General features: G+C 36.6%; 1 protein-coding gene across 2 annotated transcripts in view; it reads right to left on the reverse strand.

Moving 5' to 3' along the window:
* The window catches only part of STPG2 (sperm tail PG-rich repeat containing 2), a 579,741-nt gene that overhangs the window by 478,769 nt on the left and 79,831 nt on the right, over window positions 1–21,141 (reverse strand). The window lies entirely within an intron of this gene.

Raw genomic sequence — 21,141 nt, forward strand, 5'->3', positions numbered from 1 at the left:
ATCTAAAACTGCCCAAGAATTGAATGGGCTACCTCAGGACAGAGATCCTCCTTATTGGAAGCCTTCAAAAAAAGTATGGATGACCATATGTCAAAAATGCTATAATAAAGATTCTTTTTTGGGTATGAATTATATTAAATGATTATTAAAATCACTTCCAGCTCTAAAATTCTGTGATTCTGTGAATCAAGATTACAAGTAATCCAAAGGACAATTACCAATAATTACTTGCACAAAATAAATGACATAAAATACATCATTAAATATATGTATGACCAGAAAAATAGGTGATATAGTCATCTAGCAAAAGTAAATGAGGGGGACTGAGCCAAGGTGGTGGAGTAGAAAGACACACATATGCAGGGTTTCCCCACACAGCCCATAAAATACATGTAGAGAGGGACTCTCAACAAATTCTGGAGCAGCAGAAGTGGAGAACAACAGAGTGGAGGAGATTTCCAGCCCAGGATGACCTAAAAGGCCCACGGGAAACGTCTGTTGCACAGGTCGCAGAGTGGAGCCCAGCCCAGCCTTGGCTGCCCAGCACAGCTCACAAACAGCCCTTGGGGGCAGAATCTCCAGTCACAGAATCCCTGGCCCCAGCAACAGTGGGATCGCAGATCCCTTAACCCACAGGTGCCAAAGGTCAGTGACAGGGTTTTTTCAGCTGGCCAGGAAGGAAGAAAGGCCTTCCATAGCTCTGGTCTTAGGCAGCCACTGCAGAGGCCACATAGGCAGGCCCAGCAGCTGGATCCATTATTGGAGCGTCAAAACCCCTGGGGGCACTGAAGAGCTGAGTCTTGCCTCTGCCCTGTGTGGAGGCCCTAGGGGAGCTGGTCTTTGTCTCACACTGAATGGTGGCCCTGTCCATCCAGCTTATCTGAAAATCAGCCCCTAATGCTGACGTGGAGGAACTGGAGGCCAGGTGGCTGTGGAGAGGTAACTGCTAAGATTCTGTGCACAAAAATCCCTCTCTGCATGCAGACCAGTATATGCTTCATTGTGCCACCTTGGAGGAACTGAGATCTTACAGATTCCCAGAGTATACCCTACTCTTGACAAAGGACCCAAAAGTCAAGCAACTGGTTGGGGAAAATGCCCAAAAAAGGGAAAAAAAATAAGACCATAGAAGGTTACTGTCTTGGTGAACAGATATCTTCTCCCATCCTTTCAGATGAGGAAGAACAATGCTTACCATCAGGGAAAGATGTAAAAGTCAAGGCTTCTGTATCCCAAACATCCAAAATAAATATTCAATGGGCTCAGGCCATGGAAGAGCTCAAAAAGGATTTTGAAAATCAAGTAAGACAGGTGGAGGAAAAATTGGGAAGAGAAATAAGAGTGATGCAAGAAAAGCATGAAAAGTGGGTCAACACTTTGCTAAAGGAGATCCAAAAAAACGCTGAAGAAAATAACAACTTTAAAAATAGGCTAACTCAATTGGCAAAAGAGGTTCAAAAAGCCAATGAGGAGAAGAATTCTTTCCAAAGCAAAATTAGCCAAATGGAAAAGGAGGTTCAAAAGCTCACTGAAGAAAACAGTTCTTTAAAAATTTGAATGGAACAGATGGAGGCTAATGAATTTATGAGAAACTAAGAAATCACAAAACAAAACCAAAAGAATGAAAAAATGGAAGATAATGTGAAATATCTCATTGGAAAACCAACTGACCTGGAAAATAGATTCAGGAGAGACAATTTAAAAATTATGGGACTACCTGAAAGCCTTGATCAAAAAAAGAGCCTAGACATCATCTTTCATGAAATTATCAAGGAAAATTGCCCTGATATTCTAGAAGCAAGGGGCAAAATAAATACTGAAAGAATCCACCAATCACCTCCTGAAAGAGATCCAAAAAGAGAAACTCCTAGGAACATTGTGGCCAAATTCCAGAGTTCCCTGGTCAAGGAGAAAATATTACAAGCAGCTAGAAAGAAACAATTCAAGTATTGTGGAAATATGGTCAGGATAACACAAGATCTAGCAGCTTCTACATTAAGGGATCGAAGGGAGTGGAATAGGATATTCCAGAAGTCAAAGGAACTAGGACTAAAACCAAGAATCACCTACCCAGCAAAACTGAGTATAATACTTCGGGGGGGGGGGGGGGGAATGGTCTTTAAATGAAATAGAGGACTTTCAAGAATTCTTGATGAAAAAACCAGAGCTGAAAAGAAAATTTGACTTTCAAACACAAGAATGAAGAGAAGCATGAAAAGATAAACAGCAAAGAGAAGTCATAAGGGACTTACTAAAGTTGAACTATTTACATTCCTACAGGGAAAGACAATATTTGCAACTCTTGAAACTTTTTTCAGCATCTGGGTAGTTGGTGGGATTACACAGAGAGAGAGAGACAGAGACAGAGACAGAGACAGAAAGCACAGGGAGAATTGAAAGGGATGGGATTATATCTTAAAATAATGAAATTAAGCAGTGAGAGACAAATATATTGGGAGGAGAAAGGGAGAAATGGAATGGGGCAAATTATCTCTCATAAAAGAGACAAGTAAAAGACTTTTCAGTGAGGGAAAAGGGGGAGAGGTGAGAGAAAAAGACATGAAGCTTACTCTCATCACATTCGACTAAAGGAAGGAATAAAATGCACACTCATTTTGGTATGAAAACCTATCTTACAATACAGGGTAGTGGGGGAGAAGGAGATAAGCAGGGTGGAGGGGACAGTGGAACGGAGAGCAATAGGAGCAGGCAACACTCTTGGGGAGGGATAGGATCAAAAGAGGGAATAGAAGAAACAGGGGGCAGGACAGGATGGAGGGAAATATAGTTAGTCTTACACAACATAACTTTTTGGAAGTCATTTGCAAAACTACACAGATATGGCTTATATTGAACTGCTTGCCTTCCCAAAGGGAATGGGTGGGGAGGGAGAGATGAAGAGAAGCTGGAACTCAAAGTTTTAGGAACAACTGTTAAGTATTGTTCTTGCAACTAGTAAATAAGAAATACAGGTAATGGGGTATAGAAATTTATCTTGCCCTTCAGGACAAAAGAGAAGATGGGGATAAGGGAAGGGAGGGATGTTAGAAGGGAGGACATATTGGTGACAGGGATAATTAGAATGCTCAGCGTTTTGGGGTTGGGGGGAGGGGAGAAATGGGGAGAAAATTAGCAACCCAAAATTTTGTGGAAATGAATGTTGAAAACATAAATAAATAAATTTAAATACAAAAAAAAAGGAAATGAAAGGGAAATCAGAAAGCTACTAGTTAAGATGGCTACTTCTAAGGTGTAGTGCAGTCCAACTCTTATTTTACTCCAACAATCATCAAAAGAGCACCAGATAGGATGATGATCAAAAATCACAAAAGAAAGTTTAATAAGATACTTCACGTACACCAGTACTGAACTAGATAACTAGAAACTGAAGGTGCTAGAAGAAGGATTTTCACAAAGATGTCATTATGAATGCAATTTATTGATTAATTGATTGGAAGCCCACATTCATGCAGATGCTACTAACATCACAACCAAGAAAATCTCAGGTAAGGTCAGTAGACCAAGGCAAACCTCTAACTAAGAAAATATCAAGGAGGCCAATAGAAAGGCAGAGCACTCATCAAGAAAGCCTGAGGAGGGGAAGGAGGACAGTAAACCCCTTCAATGCCCTGTTCAGGAGAGTTTCAGGGATCAGAAAAAAGGAAGCCTAATCAAAGAAGCATGTAGACAGGGAGACAGCAACCACCAAGTATATTGATCAGGGACAGCTAAGAATAAAGCTTTGATAAGGGTCACTGAAGTCTGCCAGCATTCTGAGTGTTGACACACAAAAGAAAATAGATAGCAGTCCCAGATATCCATCAAACAAGGCTTACCTATTCCATCCAGGGAACCTGAGCCTGGTCCTAAGATTAAATCTCAAATCAAGACTTTTGGCTAGAGATATGAGTAAACAGAAGAAAATACTGAACGCTATGAAGTGTTTAAATATTGATCAAGAATTGTTCCGTAAGAAATGGTAAGCAGGCATGCTTCAAAAAAACATGCAAAGACTTACATGAACTGATGCTGAGTGAAGTGAGCAAAACCAGAACATTGTAACAGCAATATTGTGTGATGACTAACTTTGATGACTTAGCTCTTCTTAGTAATGGAAGGAACTAAGAGAACTCCAAAAGACTCATGATAGAAAATGCTATCCACATCAAGAAAAAGAACTATGGAGTCTGAATGCAGATTCAAACATACTATTTGCGCTCTCTCTCTCTCTCTCTCTCTCTCTCTCTCTCTCTCTCTCTCTCTCTCTCTCTCTCTCTCTCTCCCTCTCTCTCCTTCCCTCCCTCCCTCCCTCCCTCCTTTTCTCTCCCCCTCATTCTGTTTGTTCTTTCTTGTGGTTCCTTCCAGTGATTCTAATTCTTCCTTACAACATGACTGATGTGAAAATGTTTAATATGAATGTATATGTAGAACCTATATCAGATTGTACACTGTGTTGGGGAGGGGAAGGAAGGGGGAGAAAATAATAGAACTCAAAATCTTATAGAAGTGAATGCTGAAAACTAAAAATGAATATTTTTTTTAAATTTATTCAAGAGGATCACCTAGGATACAAACTGATGTGAAAAACAGACTAGTGAGAGATCATCTAAAAATTATTAGACTTCCCGAAAATCATGACCAGGAGACAAAGTACCATATCTCAAGAAATCATCAATAAAAACTGCCCAGAAAAACAGAGCCAGTCAGCAAAATGAAAATAGAAAGAATTCACTGTGTGGTCACAGACTAAAAGAAATCCCAAAATGAAAACTCCCAGGAACGTCAGTCAAAATCTAGAGACTCTAGGTCAAAGAAATAATATTACAAGAAACTACAAAGAAGGAGCTCAAGCAACTAGTCAAAAACCACATATTTGACAGCTGCCATTAGGCAATCTTTAGAATTCAGTATTCTAAAAAGTGGAAGATAAAGGCTCTCAAAATGAAAAAAATTGAGAATACTTCTATAGAGAAAAATGTGGATTTTTAATAGACTAAAGTATCCGAAATTTCAAACATTCTTCATGAAATGATCACAGCTGAGTATAAGCTTTAAAATATGAATATGAAAGTCAAAAGAAAATTAGAAAAGGTAAATATGATAGATATTGGGGGATTGGTGAATGAGAACAGAAAGAAGTATGCTCGGTTGTACATGGGAACTTCACAAAAATAGACACTCTACTAGGGCAATAAAAACCACAAGAACAACTGCAGAAAAAAATGTATTAAACAGATCTTTTACTGACCAAAATGTAAATACATACATATGTATGTATATCTGTGTGTGTATATATGTGTGTGTGTATTCAATGTAGAGCCCTTGAAGAAAGGATTTAAAAATCAGTTGGTGACTAAATACTACTAAAGACTTGCTCTTTCAAAAAACAAGCCATAGAAAAAATACTTCTTTCATCAAAAAGTGACAATAAAAAAATATTAAAAAAAAATTGGGGGATGCAGCCAAACCAATTTCATGGAGGAAAATTTATATCTCTATTTATTCTCATCAACAAAAGAGAAAAAGAACAGATACATAAATTAAGCATGAAACTTTTTTTAAAAAAAAGAAAAGCAATAAATTAAAAATTAAATACAAAATGAGGAACTCTGAAAAATCAAAGAAAGTACTTTCAAAATTGAAAGCAAAAAACCAACAACAATGAATTGATAAATGAAACTTAGGAAGTTTTTTTAATGAATAAAGTAGGTGAAGTATTAGCTAGTCTGATTTTTAAAGGAAAGAGAAAAGTAAATGGAGAGTATAAAAAAAAGAAGAGAGGAAACTCACAATTGAAAATAAAAAATAGCTTTCAGAAACTTTTTGCTGAATCATATTTCAATAAAGCTGACACAAAATGAATGCATACATACAAAAATATAAACTACAGAAATTAACAGAACAAGAAATAGGTTATCCAAATTCAGTTTCAGAAACTAGGAATTGAACCTACTAAAAATAAATTCTCAATGGAAAAAAAGCTGAAGACAAGCAAATTCTCTATTAAACATTCAAAATTCTGCCCATCAACTTTCAAATATGCCAAAATCTTCACTAGATTCTACCACATTCTCAAACTATCGTTATATATTCTCACTTTATTACACAGACGCCTTGAAAAAGTTGTCCACATTTGCTGCCTCCACTTTCTTTCCTTTCACTCACACCTTAGCCCTATGCACTATCTACTGGCTTCAGTACAAAATTAAATCTGTTCTCTCCAAAGTTATCTTTTGGTAGTCAAAAGGATGGTTTTCTCAATCCTTTTTCTTCTTGACTTATCTATCTAAACCAAAAGAGTATCTATCTAAATTCAAAAACTAACAATATATTACTGGAGAAAGGTTAAAAAACTTATAATAAGATCAGGGGTAAAGCAAAGATTGTCCATTTAGAAATACTAGCTGTAGTAATAACACAATAAAAAGAGATTTTTTTCTTGTCTGAAAATAAAGGGAATAAAGAACGGGAAGAGGGAACACAAAAGTATTACTTTTGCAGTCTTCTATTTAGATAAGAGCAAAGAATCAACTAAAATTAACTAAAATCTTTAAGTTGACCAAATTTGAAAGATATAAAACAAAGCTACATAAATCATTAGCATTTGTATATTGCCAAAAAATTCAGAAGGAAACAAGAGATAGAAAATTTCCATTCAAAATAACTACAAATTGTGATAAAGAAGTCTCCCTTTCAGAATACACACAGGAACTACAGCAACACAAATATAAAATATTCCTGATGGAAATAAAAAGACAATAATTGGAGATATGACTTGCTCATGACAGTATAATTAAAATGCCAATCAAACTAACAAAAGAATATTTTTGGAGCTACAAAAGAATTCATTCATCAGAACAAAGGATCCAGAAACTCAAGGAAAACAATGAAAAAAATCAGGAGGAATAGCAGTACCAGATCTCATGACATTCTAAAAGCAACAATTACCAGAAACTATTTGTGGTTAAAAAGTATTGTTTTAAAGTTTTTGCACATCAGATTTCTGAGAAAGCTCTGATATACAAGATGTAAAAGGAACTGATCCAAATATTTAAAACAAGAGCCATTTCTCAATAAATACAGTAAAAGGATATGAGGAGGCAGTTCTCAAAGGAAGAAATTCAAGTTAACAAGAGCCATGTGAAAAAAAAAATGTTCCAAAAGTCTAATAATTAGAAAAATATAATTTAAAACAATTCTGAGGTTCCACCTCATACCTGCAGATTGACAAAGATCACTGAAAAGGAAAACAGCAACTTAAGAAGTTATGAGAAAATAAGCACATTGATGCACCATTGGAGGAGCTATAAACTGGTCCTGACATTTTAGAAAACAAGTTGGAAAAAGAAAGTGTTACTGAAGGTTGTTTTTTGTTTATTTTTAGTGCACAATATAGAACAGAATGAAGACCCTCAAAAGTCCCACAAACAAGCAGGACCATTTTGAAAATTATGTGTTCAATTTATTATGTACTTAAAAGGAAAAAGACATACATTATATAGATTCAAAGTTTCATATACAATAATTCTCTTTTCTGTTCTATTTTTTGCTATAGAAGTACTTGTTTTATTTGGTTCAGAACTGCTTTAATTTAAAAAAAACATCGAGTATGCCAAATGCTGTGCTGATATTCACAAAACGTTGGGCAGAGAGGTTTTAAATCAGAAGAAGGCCCCAACACATTGGATAGCTCATCGATGGAGGATTACCGAAAAGCCATGGCAAAATATCATTTTCAGCATAGGATGAGGAGATGTGGATGGACTACATAATATGATCTAGTGAGATCACAGAGCACCCAAAAGTATGAAAGTATCAAGGATTTTTAAATTTGAAATTATGTACCTCTTGAATATTTTATCTCTGAAATGGCATCAAGGAATTTTTTGTGACAATGTACTCCACGACTCTATTTTAAAAATTAAGCTTAATCTAAATATCACTAATTTCCCTTAAAAAAACATATCACCAACAAATTTATTTGAATCTTAAGTGAACTATATGGACACATCATTTTGTAATTACTCCCCCAACATAATTGTATTTCTCCAATTGGATCAATGATGACATATTATGGTCTATGACACTTAATGTTTACTTCCTTTTCCAGTACTAATGATTCTACACTAATTTCTAAAAATGTACAGTACTAAACAACCTTAATTTTTATACTATTTAATAAGACTTCTCAGAACAAATTTATATGTGATTTTAGATAAGTATGTTATAAAAATTTCTTCAATGTGATGCTTATCTCAGCTATAAATTATTAAAGTGCTTAGTGCCATCTGTTCAAAAATAAAAGAAAATTTTGCTCTTCTCCAACATAGATTGTATTTAATGAGGGGGACCCAGATGTAGGCAGTACTCTTAGCAATAAATTACTAGTGATTGACTGGCTCCAGTTTATTGAACATCCTTAATTTTGCAGTATAGAGAAGATTTTATTTCTAACATGCTCATTTACAGAATTATAAAATAAAATTTAATCTGTTCAGAAGGCATAATATGTTGTAAGTTTTAGTCACCAAAGTAGCCTTCCTCTATATATCCAAAATATTAAATCTTTACAGCATTAAATAAAATAATAATCATAAAAAACACTATATAAACACAAACCAAAAGAAAAAAGTAGTTTGGGACCAATCAATAACCATATTGTAAAATGATACTGGGTCTCATATGTTGCACATGCATTATGAGCAATTCAAACAGAAAATTAAATAAGTGACACAAAGCACAGATTAATGTTACACAAATTGTCCTGCCATATGTTTGTTAACCAGAGAATTGGAAATAAAAAATATTTTTAATTGTAAATCTAAACAGCTAAGTCAAGATAAACAACATCTAAATATGCAAATATTTAAATAGCAACATCTAAATAGGAAGCTATGTAGAACTTTAAGGTCTGCAAAGCACTTGACATATATCATCTCATTGAAGCTTCCCAACAATTCTGTGAAGTTATTACTATCCCTATTTTATATATGAGGAAACTGAAACTGAGTGAAGCTAGGCAGTTTGGTCAGGATCACATAGCTAGTGTCAAGTAAATATTTTTTTAAAAAACTAGCTGATTTTAAAATTCATCTGGAAGAACAAAAAGTCCAGAATATCAAGGAAATTATTGAAAAGAAATGCTACGGAAGATGGCCTAACCCTACCAGATCTTAAATTGTATTATAAAGCAGCAATTATCAAAACCACTTGGTACTGGCTAAGAAATAAAGGGATAGCTCAGTATAAGGCACACAAGACAGTAATCAAAGATTATAGCAGTCTGGTGTTTGATAAACCCAAGGACCCCAGCTTCTGAGATAAAAACTCACTATTTGAAAAAAACCACTGGGAAAACTGGAAAATAGTGTGGCAGAAACTGGGCATAGACCAACGCCTGACGTCATTACCAGAATAAAGTCCAAATGGATACATGATCCAAATAAAAAGACAGATACACTAAATGAATTAGGGGAGCAAAGAATTTGTCAAATGTATGGAAAATGGAGGAATTTATGATCAAACAAGACATAGAGAACATTATGAATTTCAAAATAGATCATTTTGATTACATTAAATTGAAAAGATTTTGCTCCAACAAAGCCAATGCAACCAAGATTAGGAGGGAAGCAGAAAACTGGGAAAGAATCTTTACAACTAGTGTCTGTGATAAAGGCCTCATTTCTCAAATATATAGACAACTGAGTCAAATTTACAATATAAGTCATTCCCCAATCGATAAATGGGCAAAGGATATGAACAGGCAGTTTTCACAGGAAGAAACTGAAACTACCTATAGTCCTATGAAAAAATGTTCTAAATCACTATTGATTAGAGATAAAATCAAAACAGCTCTGAAGTACCATATCACACCTATCAGATTGACTAACATGACAAAACAGGAAGATGATAAATGTTGGAGAAGATGTGAGAGAGTTGGAACAGTAATTCATTGTTGGTGGAGATATGAGCTAACCCCACCATTCTAGAGGGCAATTTGGAACTATGCCCAAAGGGCTACAAAAATGGGCATACCCTTTGACCCAGCAATATCACTTCTAGGACTGTATCCCAAAGAGATTCTAAAAATGGAAAAAGGACCCACATGTACAAAATGTTTATAGCAGCTCTTTTTGTGGTAGCCAAGAAGTGGAAATCAAGAGAATGCCCATCAGCTGGGGAATGGCTGAACAAGTTGTGGTATGTGAATATAATGGAATACTATTGTGCTATAAGAAATAATGAACAGGAGGACTTCAGAAAAACCTGGAAAGATTTATATGAACTGATACTTAGTGAAGTGAGTAGAACATTTTACACAGGAGAACATTATATATTATACATAGTAACATTATATATTATGCACAGCTACATTATACATTATACACAGTATAATTATATACAGTAACAGCCACACTGTATCTGATAAACTTAGTTCTTCACAACAATGCAAGGACCTAAAACATTTCCAAATGACTCATGAGGCAAAATACCACCCATATCCAGAGAAAGAACCATAGAGTCCGAACACAGAATGAAGCAGACTGTTTTCTCTTTTGTTATGTTTTGGCTTGGTTTGGTTTTTCTCATGGCTTCTCCCTTTCATTTTAGCTCTTCTATGCAACATGACTAATGTGAAAATATATTTAATAAGAATATATGTGTAGAACCCATATAAGACTGCATGCCGTCTTGGGGAGCGATGGTGGAGAGAGGGGGAGAAAATTCAAAACTTATGGAAGTGATTACTGAAAACAAACATATCAATTTTAAAAAACTTAATTGATTTTAAGTGATTAAATAGAACTGGGGTGCTAGCTTATTTGCTGGCAAATAATAGGCCAAGAAGAGAACTATCGGAGACTCAAACCAACAGTATTAGAAGAGAGATACCTCCAAACGTCTTAGGATTCGCACCCTGAGAATGACATATAGCAGTCCTCACAATGGGAGAGTAAGACCAGAGCATACCTGATACATGACTGTGGTTTTAGTTAAATACATTATGTCTCCTAGCAATGCTGTCTTAATAATAGCTGTTCTTGTTTAATCTTGGACCATATGGAACCGTGTATCAGCATTGCTATGAAGATGAGAGATATCCCCAAAATCCATTACCACTGATGCTGAGGTATTGGGGTTGCTTGAGATTGTTTTGTGGAGACTTCTGGGAAGAAGATGCCAGAAATGAAGCAAGAGCTGTTGTTCAGCATTCATTCTCCATCACTGTATCATGTGGACTTTTTTCAATTGAGTATTTAAGGCAGCCTCTGAATTTTATGCTCCTCTTGTCTTCCCTACAAACATCTCATCCTGCGTATAGAGAATCTGTCCCTTTTTTACGCTGAAAGTAGAACAGCTATTGGAATAATTACTGTTAGAAAACTAACTTAATCTTTTGATCTCAGTTCTTGGTAATTCTGGATTTGTATAAGCATGCTAAATTTACTTAATGTAAGTGACTATGTGAGAACATGACTATGCAACTGTAGTACATCAGCTAGGGAAAGGATAGATTTTTTCTGTCACTATCTTTATGTTTCTAAGGCTAAGCCAACAAAGACAAAGGCCTACATCTAAAAGCATTGTCTGAGGAAAGAGGGAGCTATCTATATACAAGAGATATTACAAAGTTAGAAAGGACAGTATTTAATAATTGATTGGACATTGGGGACAGGAGTGAAGAATGAATTAGTAAAGGAAGACAACTAGATTGTGAGCCTGTGAGACTGAGAGGATGGTGATACCCTCATAATGAATTATTAGGGACATGTTGAACTAAAGATGTCTTATGGGACATCCAATTCGAGATGTCTAAAAGCCAATTTTAGGTGAGAAACCATAAGTTGGGAGAGAGGTTAAAGCCAGAAAAGCAGATGTGAGAGTCATCTGCATAGATGTAATTGAAACCATGAGAGCTGAAGAGACCACTAAGTAAAATAAGATAGACTGAACAAGGAGAGAGTTCAGAACAGAGCCCTGGGGAACACCATGGTTAACAGATGTGATGTGAATAAATATCCATCAAAAGAGGCAGAGGAGTGTTCAGACAGGTGGGAGGAGAACCAAGAGAGAGTAATGTCATGACAACCTAGAAAAAAGAGATATCAAGAAGACAGTGATCAACAGTGTCAGAAGCTGCTGGGGAAAAAAAAGGACATTATACTTGTCTACTAATACATTGTTAGTAAATTTGGAGAGGTTTCAGTTGAATGAGGAGGTCAAAAGCCAAACTGCAAAGATTTAAGAGAGTGAGAGAAAAAAAGAAATAAAAGCATGGATTGTACATGGACTTTTAAAAAAATTTAGCCAAGAAAGAGAGGAAAGATACAGGATGATAGCTAGTAGGAGTGGATAATTTATGATCTCTGTTTGGTCTTTTGTCAGTTTGGTCTTATGTTAGTTTTGTATTTTTGAAAATATTCTGTTTCTTCTGGGTTGCGTTTTGCTACCATATGACTATACAGTAGATTCTGATAATTCTTTTTATTTTTATGGTTTTTGAATTTCACCTTGATCATTCCCTATTTTGTTGGTTTAATTTTCTGGCTTCTTTTTAATCAGGACTAGCTGTCACCTGAATTCTCATCATCATACTAATTAAACTCAGCTTTGAACACAACAATTTCTCTCAGCCCTCATAAAGCATTAAATACCTCCTAGTGCTTCACTTTTATAAGAAGACTGGGATCTGAACTTTCCAGCTAACTCTCCACTTTGTACCAGCCGCTCTGGTTGGTTTGGACTTCAGATTAACCCTCTTATTCCTCGGTTTCTAGCTTCCTTTTGTGTGTTGTTTTCTCCCTGGATACTGTAAGCTCCTTGACGGTCTTTTTCTTATTTGTATCCTCTAGCACAGTGCCTGGAACATAGTAGATGTTTAATAAATGTTTACTAAATTCAATTGAAAATCAGATCAGCTAAAAATGTATTGATTTTGTTAGTCTTTTCAAAGAGCCAGTTTCCAGTTTTCTTTATCATTCCTATCATCTTTTTTGTTCCCATTTTCATTAACATATAGCTAAAATAGGTTTTGATCATTCTTTTAATTTTGTCTGGTTTTATGGTGTTTTCAGATTGATCATTTCCTATTTTGTTGATTTATTTTTCTGCCCTCTTCTTTTAATCACATTGACTTAAAATTTATCAATTTTGTTAGTCTTTTCAAAGAAGCATCCTTTGGTGTTGTATGATAATCATTCCTATAAGAGTGGGTTTTTTGAGGGGAGGGGGCTTTAGCTGAACACCAAAAAATTTAGTATGTCCTTTTATTATTTTCAATTACTGTCATACAATTATTTTTTCTGTGATTTGTACTTTAACCCATTCATTATTTAGGATTTCACTGTAAAATTTCATTTTGGTTCTGTGTCTTTTGTGTGTGCTCCTTGAACTTATTACTAATTGTATTTGTTATGGTCTATAGGAGATATTTACTATTTCTGACTTTTTATAATTACTTGCAACATTTCTGTACCCTCATATATGATCAACTTTCGTAAATCCTTGCATGGTATGGAGTGATATATATATATACGTATATATATATATACGTATATATATATATATATTCTTTAGTTGTCCCATTTAGAAGACACGATAAACTTTTAGCTGTAGTTTTTCTAACAATTTGTTGAATCCTACATTTTTTCTTTTGTCTATCTTTTGGTTTGAAGTTACCCCAAACTTAAAGAGGAACATTAAAGTTCCCTGATATTACTGTATTATTTTTTTAATTAACCAATTTTTTATTTTAAACTTAAATATAAAAGTGAGAAAAGAAAAAACATCACCATGTACACAGCAGAACACGAGATGAGTCAAATACGAAACAATAAATCTCCATTTTAAGAAAGCCTAGTTTTTCTTTGCTTCCTTGTAGGTTTTCTTTTGCTCTCTGCTGAGCAATTTTTTATTTTCCCCTCTCCCTCCTCCAAACTCACCCCACCCCAAAAAAGCCTAAAGCCTCAGATCCTTCTTACCTTTATTATCCAAGGTCTGGCCCAGAGCTCAACCTTGAGCTCTCCTCTCCACTCCTAAGCCATAGGTGGGATCCCCAGCTACATTGTCCTGCTGTCTTTCTCCCTATGGTCCCTTTGGTGTCTGCAAATTACAGTTGTCCACTCTGCCCTGTAACTGAAACCAGGGACTCTGGTTTCCTACAAGTGCCCATAGCCAACAGGGTCCCTGCCGCTTTGCTGCTACACTCATCATGTGTTTGCAAGCTCCTTCTCCCTCCCAGCAGTGGCCCAGGACAAGTCTGGTCAGCACAGCTATGCTTGGCTTCCCTCGACAGTAGAAGGTCCTTCAGTTTTCTCCTCTGCTACCAGTGTTTGTTATTTATTAATTCTTCAGAGTTGACTTGCAGGTGTTTGCACTTCATCAGGCCTAACCTCTGCCCCTGGAGGTCTGGTCTTTCCTGGGGTCTTCTCCAGTTGTCTTAGGAAAACAACGACTTCGCCCTGACAAACGTTTTTTTCTGTTGCTCTATGTTTCCTCTAAGATGACGTTCTGTCTCTTTTTCTGTGGAGGAAATTTGGAAAGCCAAAAGCTGTCTGACCTACTCCACCATCTTCCCAGAATTGTCTCCCAGTATTAACATTTATATCTTCTTCGAATTTGGTTAATTTTTCCTTTATGAATTTAGATGCTAAGACATTTGGAGCATATTACTTGAATAGAGGTACGGGTTTATTATCTACGTTCCTTTTCAACAGAATGTTTTATTATTTATCTTTGTATGTGAATTTTAAGGTTTTGCTTAGAGTGATTGTATGCCTGAAACTCTGTGATAGTTTTTTGTATGAACACTCACCAGCCAATCAAAAAGGCTCCTGTTCCATACATTAGTAAGCAAAGAGGAAAGAGTCATACCTGCTCATTCTCTGAAATCCCCTCTGGGATTATATGAGATAGAACATGCTGATGAGGACCAGTCTCCCATAGGCCACTATCTCATCATATTTTGTTTCAAATTCCTGCCTTTCACATGTAAGTGTGACAAGCATTTAACTTTGAAAGTTTTGATCCGATGTGTACTTATCAACAACAGATATTAAATTTTTATTCTGTGATAATTGCTAGAAATACAGAAAGAATGCAAAAACAGACTGTGTCTTCTAAGAGCTTATGTTCTAATATGAAAGAGATGGGAACCTGGGAAGGACCTCCTGAAGAAAGTGAAATTTGAGCTATATTCCCCAAACTACCTTTCTTTCATCTTTTGCTACTGTCTTTCATATTATTTGGTAGAATATTAGATTCATAATTAACTTTATTTATGAATATTTATTTCACCTAGTTCAAATAAAGCTTATTTAGTATGAATAATCTGTGTTCAAACCACTATGTAATTGTAGTTTAGGAATGGTTTTATTGGGTTTAAAATGTGTTTTAGAATTTTTTCACATGAGAGTTTGGATTTTCTAAATAATGATATTATCAGAGTTGGTTTGCCCATAGTGGAGAGTTTGAAAAAAAATTTGAATGATAGTGAAGTATTGAAGGACAATCATCAAAGGAAGTTAGGCAATATAAGGTTGCCATGGAAATTTTCTTACTTGAGAATATCACAGGATTTTATACTCTCTTGGGAAATGTTCCCTATGTGGTTTTTTTTACATATTGTTATGACTCTACATAGAAAATAACAGAGAAATTACAAGAAGCTATCAGGACTTGGTTCATGAGTAAGAATCACATAAAATGGTTTGGACACTTAGAACCAGCAATAAGGTAATTAAGATGCTCCGGAAATTGAAATTAGAGAAAGTAGAAGCCACATATAATCATACAATCACCCAAAGCATAACTAGGAGAAAATAAAAGACTTCTTAAGAGAGAAAAATGGGGAAAAATAAGTTATCAAATGATGAATTTGGTAGGAGAAGGTTGTCTCACTTGCAACAAAATAATTGTGCTGCGTTAGATGTTTTTTTGTATTCTCCATGGTCACATTTATATATCAATGTTTTTACTACTGTCCTGATAAAAAGTTTATTTTTAGATAAAAAGAAATATTTAAAATAAATGTAGTGCCATCTTCTGAGCTACTCTCCCAACTTTCACTTACATTCCAGATTGGATCCTCAAAAGAAGGGTAGCTATCTCAGGTTCTTAGGGTAGCCCCAAGGAATGCATTCCCAAAATTATAGCTCAAGAGCCCCTACCATGCTCATCATTTACAATCAGACAATAAACACAATTAACTCTTAGCAAAGGAATTTGTTAGCATGGCATAGTAAAACACAGTAGCTACAAAACCTTTCCCTCCATAAACCTGGGGTGCATTCTCCCACAAATACAAACATCATACATATGGAAAGAATGGGCACATAACCAGAGTACAGTGGTACTAAAGAACACATGTAGGATATGTGTAGACAAAGTAGATTCAGAACCTCTGGTACTGTCGGACTTGGTAGACTATTCTCTCTTCAGAGAGTCCTCCTGCAACTCTTCTTAAGTGCTAAGTTCTCTGCTTGGTTGGTGGCTTAGTTGAGTTCCCAATATCTATTCCTTTCTATGATTTCTAGGGCTAGATCCCTTTTGAGTCTATAGACACCTCTCTTCTCTACTGCCAAAGGTCCTATTTCGCAAAGCTTTTTCCTCCCTTGAGTGACTGATTTCTGCATCCATTTCTATCTGGAGTGTGAATCTCTGCTCCCTGAACATTCTCAAACTGATGCATTCTTAAGGTGCTGGAGCAAGAGATTTCCTTCTGTGAAAGCCCTGCTAGACTCCATGGCAGGCGTGGGTAGAGATGAGGAGAGAGAAATTCCCTTCCTTCTCACCTTAAGGGTTCACTCTTGTATGCAAGGAGGATTTTGTTATCCTTTTTAGAGTTCAGTTTCCCATGATCCATGGCCATGGTAATGTCCAAGTGTTAGATAACAACTCCCAGAATAGCTCCAAGGATTCTAAATAGTAATTCCCAGAATTACTTAGTCCTACTGTGGCTGCACCATGAGAAAAGGGGTGACATAATAAATATTATTTACTACTCTTGCTAGTAGAATGATGCCATTGCTAAAGTTAACCTGTGAGCTCAATGTTGGCAAGATGCCTAGTCTGTTGCCCTATAAAGCAGTGGGCACTGGTCAGTGAATGGGGAAAACCACGGAGAACCCATGGGGGAATTCATTGGGGAAAAACCACAGGTAATGCATAGAGAAATGCATGTACCTGCCTCAACTGGTCCCCATTGAGGCTTGAAGGGACTTAGGGGAGTGAGCAAACTGTGCCTATCTCGATTGAAGTAGGAGAAGTAGGAATAGTTGCCCTCCCCTTCTCACAGGCCCTGTGAGAAGGGTGATTAGGGAATGCTGTAGGAACTGCTCTCCCGTAAACCTGTGAGAAGGCTAAACTAGAAGAAAACTGATTATTAACCCCTCTGAAGCTGTCTGCCTGTCTGAACAGATCAAGGCTGAACCTGTTAGAGGCTGAGGACCGAAAACTCCAGTGCCTCCTGTGTGTTATCTGTGAAACAACTCCACAAGGCACTTCTGAGCCTGGACTTCCACTTTGAATTTTCCCCCAGGAATTACTTTCGCGAAGATATATCTTAATTTCTGTCTGTCCAAAGATGTTGTTCTCTTTAATCCTACCCTCCCCCTGAAAAGGGGGAAAGGGGCATTTATACTTCATAAAGGCAATTACCAAATTTGTTTCCAATTTTACATCTAGTTTGTTACCCTGTTACCATATTAAAACTTCATCATCTGTGACTAAATACTACATGTTATCAACAGATTTAGAGGGGGAAATTATATCCTCTTTCTCCTTTATGGAAATATATACAAGATTTTTTTTAGAAAAAGAAATATTTACTGGCCTATATTGTTCCTGCTTCTCTCAGTAATCCATGCTTAAGCAAAACCTGGTAGGCTTAGATCATAAAAATATACTACTTACTTTGAGGTATACAACACAAATAGATTTTATTACTGAGGTTCTGAAGGATGCAGTAACTTCCATGATCAGAGAGCTAATAAATTTAAGGCAGGAATCAAGCTGAAGTCTCTACACTCTGAAGTACAGAGCTTTAGCCAGAACTTCATGCTGGCTCTTGAAGGTTATGAGGGGAATACAAATGTGAAACAAACAAAAAATCACTTAGACCTAAATCTTATGATGCAAAAAAAAAATGTACCTGTATATGTATGCACACACACACATATAGAAATGGATTTTTGTGTAATTATAATGCATTTGTAATCATTTGATTCTTCTTCTTCTACTCAATAGCACTAGAAAACCAGATAATCTCCTTCCCTCACAAGGCCTAAACAAACTGTTAGGAACTACGATCATGAGAAATACTGATTGCACTCTTTGGCAGTATTTTTTGAGAGTAGATCCTTCATTCTATCTGAAGGTATAGTGTTTGCAAAACAAATCATTTTACTTGTTTTAACAAAGTGATCAAGGTCAATGAGATGATATCTGATTTTTAAATAATTTCATTTCCCTTACAAGGCTGCTGAAGACTTTGAAATTCATCTTCAGTTTTCCTATTTTTAGTTTTTCTTCTGAGTTGTATTAAGGACTGGCCAATAAGGGTCCAGTCATTGGGGCATACTTGGATGCAGCCTTCTTGTTAGATTACATACAGCAGGCACAGATATTACCTACTTCCAATCCAATATGTGGAATTTTAGGAGGCCTGTTTCCAGCCATACATGACTGAATGATCCTCATCCTTCCTAGTGGCAAATCAGGCAGAATTGCTGTGAGTTTCTGGATAAGGAGAGCAACCTTAACTCCTACTCCATCACATAACTGAGTGGCACATCTTGCCTATTTCTTTTGTGTTCAACCTTTCCAAATTTTAGGTGAACAAATACGAGAAAGAGGGTGTGTATAGATGAACAGGAGCTCCATTACAGCCATCAAAAGTCAAACTAATACTTATGTCAGTAACAGAATGAACCCAATCAGTAGTGCCTGAGAAAAAAGGAAAAGTCTGTAGGCAGTCATTCAAAGATGGCAGAATCTTCAAAGATCCCAAATGCTTATGATGGAGAAAAGTTCTGACTACAAAACTTTTGAAAGGCACCAGTCCTCAGAGCCCAACAAAGCCAGGGAAACTTACACAAAAGGAAAAAGGGACTTTCAGGACCTATTATTGGGAAGTATAGTTAGTCCATACATGTAAATTATTACCATTGTAAAGCTGGAGCCCATTCTGCCCAAATACTTTGTGCATGCTCAGTGTTTCCTGTTATTGCCAAGGGTACCATTATCTTCTAAGTCACCTGACTCACAACCTAGCTATCCTCACCTCCTTACTTACATTCACCCAATATATAAAATTTTTTAATAAGTCTAGGCATTCCACCTTCACATCATCTCTTCTGCATGTCTCCTCTCCCCTCCCACAGCTGCCACTCTGATACAGGCCCTTGTCAGTTCACACCTGGACTATCATAATAACATGCTCTCCTTATCTCCTTATCTCTTTACTCCAAACTGTCCTCCACTCAGGTGTCAAAGTTATCTTTGGAAAACATAAGTCTGACCACATTACACCCTCTCCCCTAATTTCATAAATACTAATGGCTCCCTATTACTTCCAATATCAGATTTTTTTTTGGTTTGGTTTTTAAAGGCCTTCACAAACTGGCCCCTCCCTTCACTTCCAGTCTTCTACTTTACCCCTTTCCACACACTTTACAATCTGGTAACACTGTTTTTCTTGCTATGCCTCCCATGTGACACTCCATCTTCCAAATCCATGCCTTCTCCCTGCCTTTCGTCTGCCCACAACTCCTCAGGTTTGCCCCTTGAATGCTAAGGGATGTACTTCTCATAGTCAGTGGGATTTGGGGTGAAAGTTCAGAGGAGCTGCTATGTGCATTTGAGATACAGAATGGTCTAAAAACAGAAAAAATGACCTGGGAGGAAGACCTGCAATCAACTTCTGCCTCTCACACAGACTGGCTATGTGACAACCTCTTGGTGACCTAGAAAACTCTCTACGCCTATAAATTGCATAAAAGGTGCCCCCATAACATCACCGTTTTAGAGCATCACCTCATCTGAGAATTCCCATACCAGTGAAATCATGGGTCTAGCACTTATCTCTGTGTATGTATGTATGTATTTGTATACACTAGGTTTGGTAGTTACTTGTTTCTCTCTAGATTTCAAATACACTTGTCACTTTTTCCCCTAAAAGTTATCTTATTATGGTTGTAAAAATGATTATATCTAAGTCCCATCTGAGAGCTGGGTTCCATGTCTTAGGTCAACCTACCACTGCTGAAGCCTCTAAGGTTGGGCATGCCCATGAAGCCAAGCACTACAAAGAGAGGACTAGGGGCAGAAATGAGAAGAGAGAATGGAATGGTAGCCATATCTACATGACAGTACTGTCAATGGAATTTGGCTAAAGACATAAAAGTAATTATGTATGCCAGAAGTTGTTCTTGAGTCTAATTCCACCATTCTATAATCTATGTGCCAGCTGTAGTAAGAGGCAGTTAGCATTCTGTACCAGTATCACCCTTGGGATCTGGCAAGTACCAGATAGTTCCTTGATTAGCCCAGACCAGAACTGCAATGGAATCAGAGGCTGAGATATTAGCTGCACTGACGTTTGCTAGATTCTGAAATGGAGAATTTTTGCTGATTCTCCCATTGTAATAGAGACTAAACCTAGTCATCTTAGCAATGTTGTAAAACTCCAGGGTTCAGAGCATAACTATATACTGCTTGGGGCTATCTGAGTCTAAGAGAAAAAAATTATAAATAGATGTTCTATTTTGAATTATTATATTCATTGTATTTATTTTACATAAAGACTAAAAACAATGCATTTACACATATCTGTTTGTGTGTGTGGCTGACTATCAAGCCAAGCTCACATGACTAGGACTCCAGGAAACACAGCAGATCCAGGAAGGATTCTGGATCTTGCGGTAAATAGGGTCTCAAAGCTATTCTGCTGGGACAAATACACACGAACTATATCCCTTAGGCCAATAAGACAAGTTCCATCCCCCAGGAAGAGATAGAGCTGGAGAGAGGTCACCCATTCTCTGACTCTTCCCAAGCATTCCCTAGGGATTAAGAGATGTGTAAAAGCAAAAAAAGGAACAAGTACTTCCTGGACCCTGGTTCTTTTGGAGAAGAGGATCA

Source organism: Notamacropus eugenii, chromosome 7, assembly GCF_028372415.1.
Source record: "Notamacropus eugenii isolate mMacEug1 chromosome 7, mMacEug1.pri_v2, whole genome shotgun sequence".
NCBI classification, from domain to species: Eukaryota; Metazoa; Chordata; class Mammalia; order Diprotodontia; family Macropodidae; genus Notamacropus; species Notamacropus eugenii.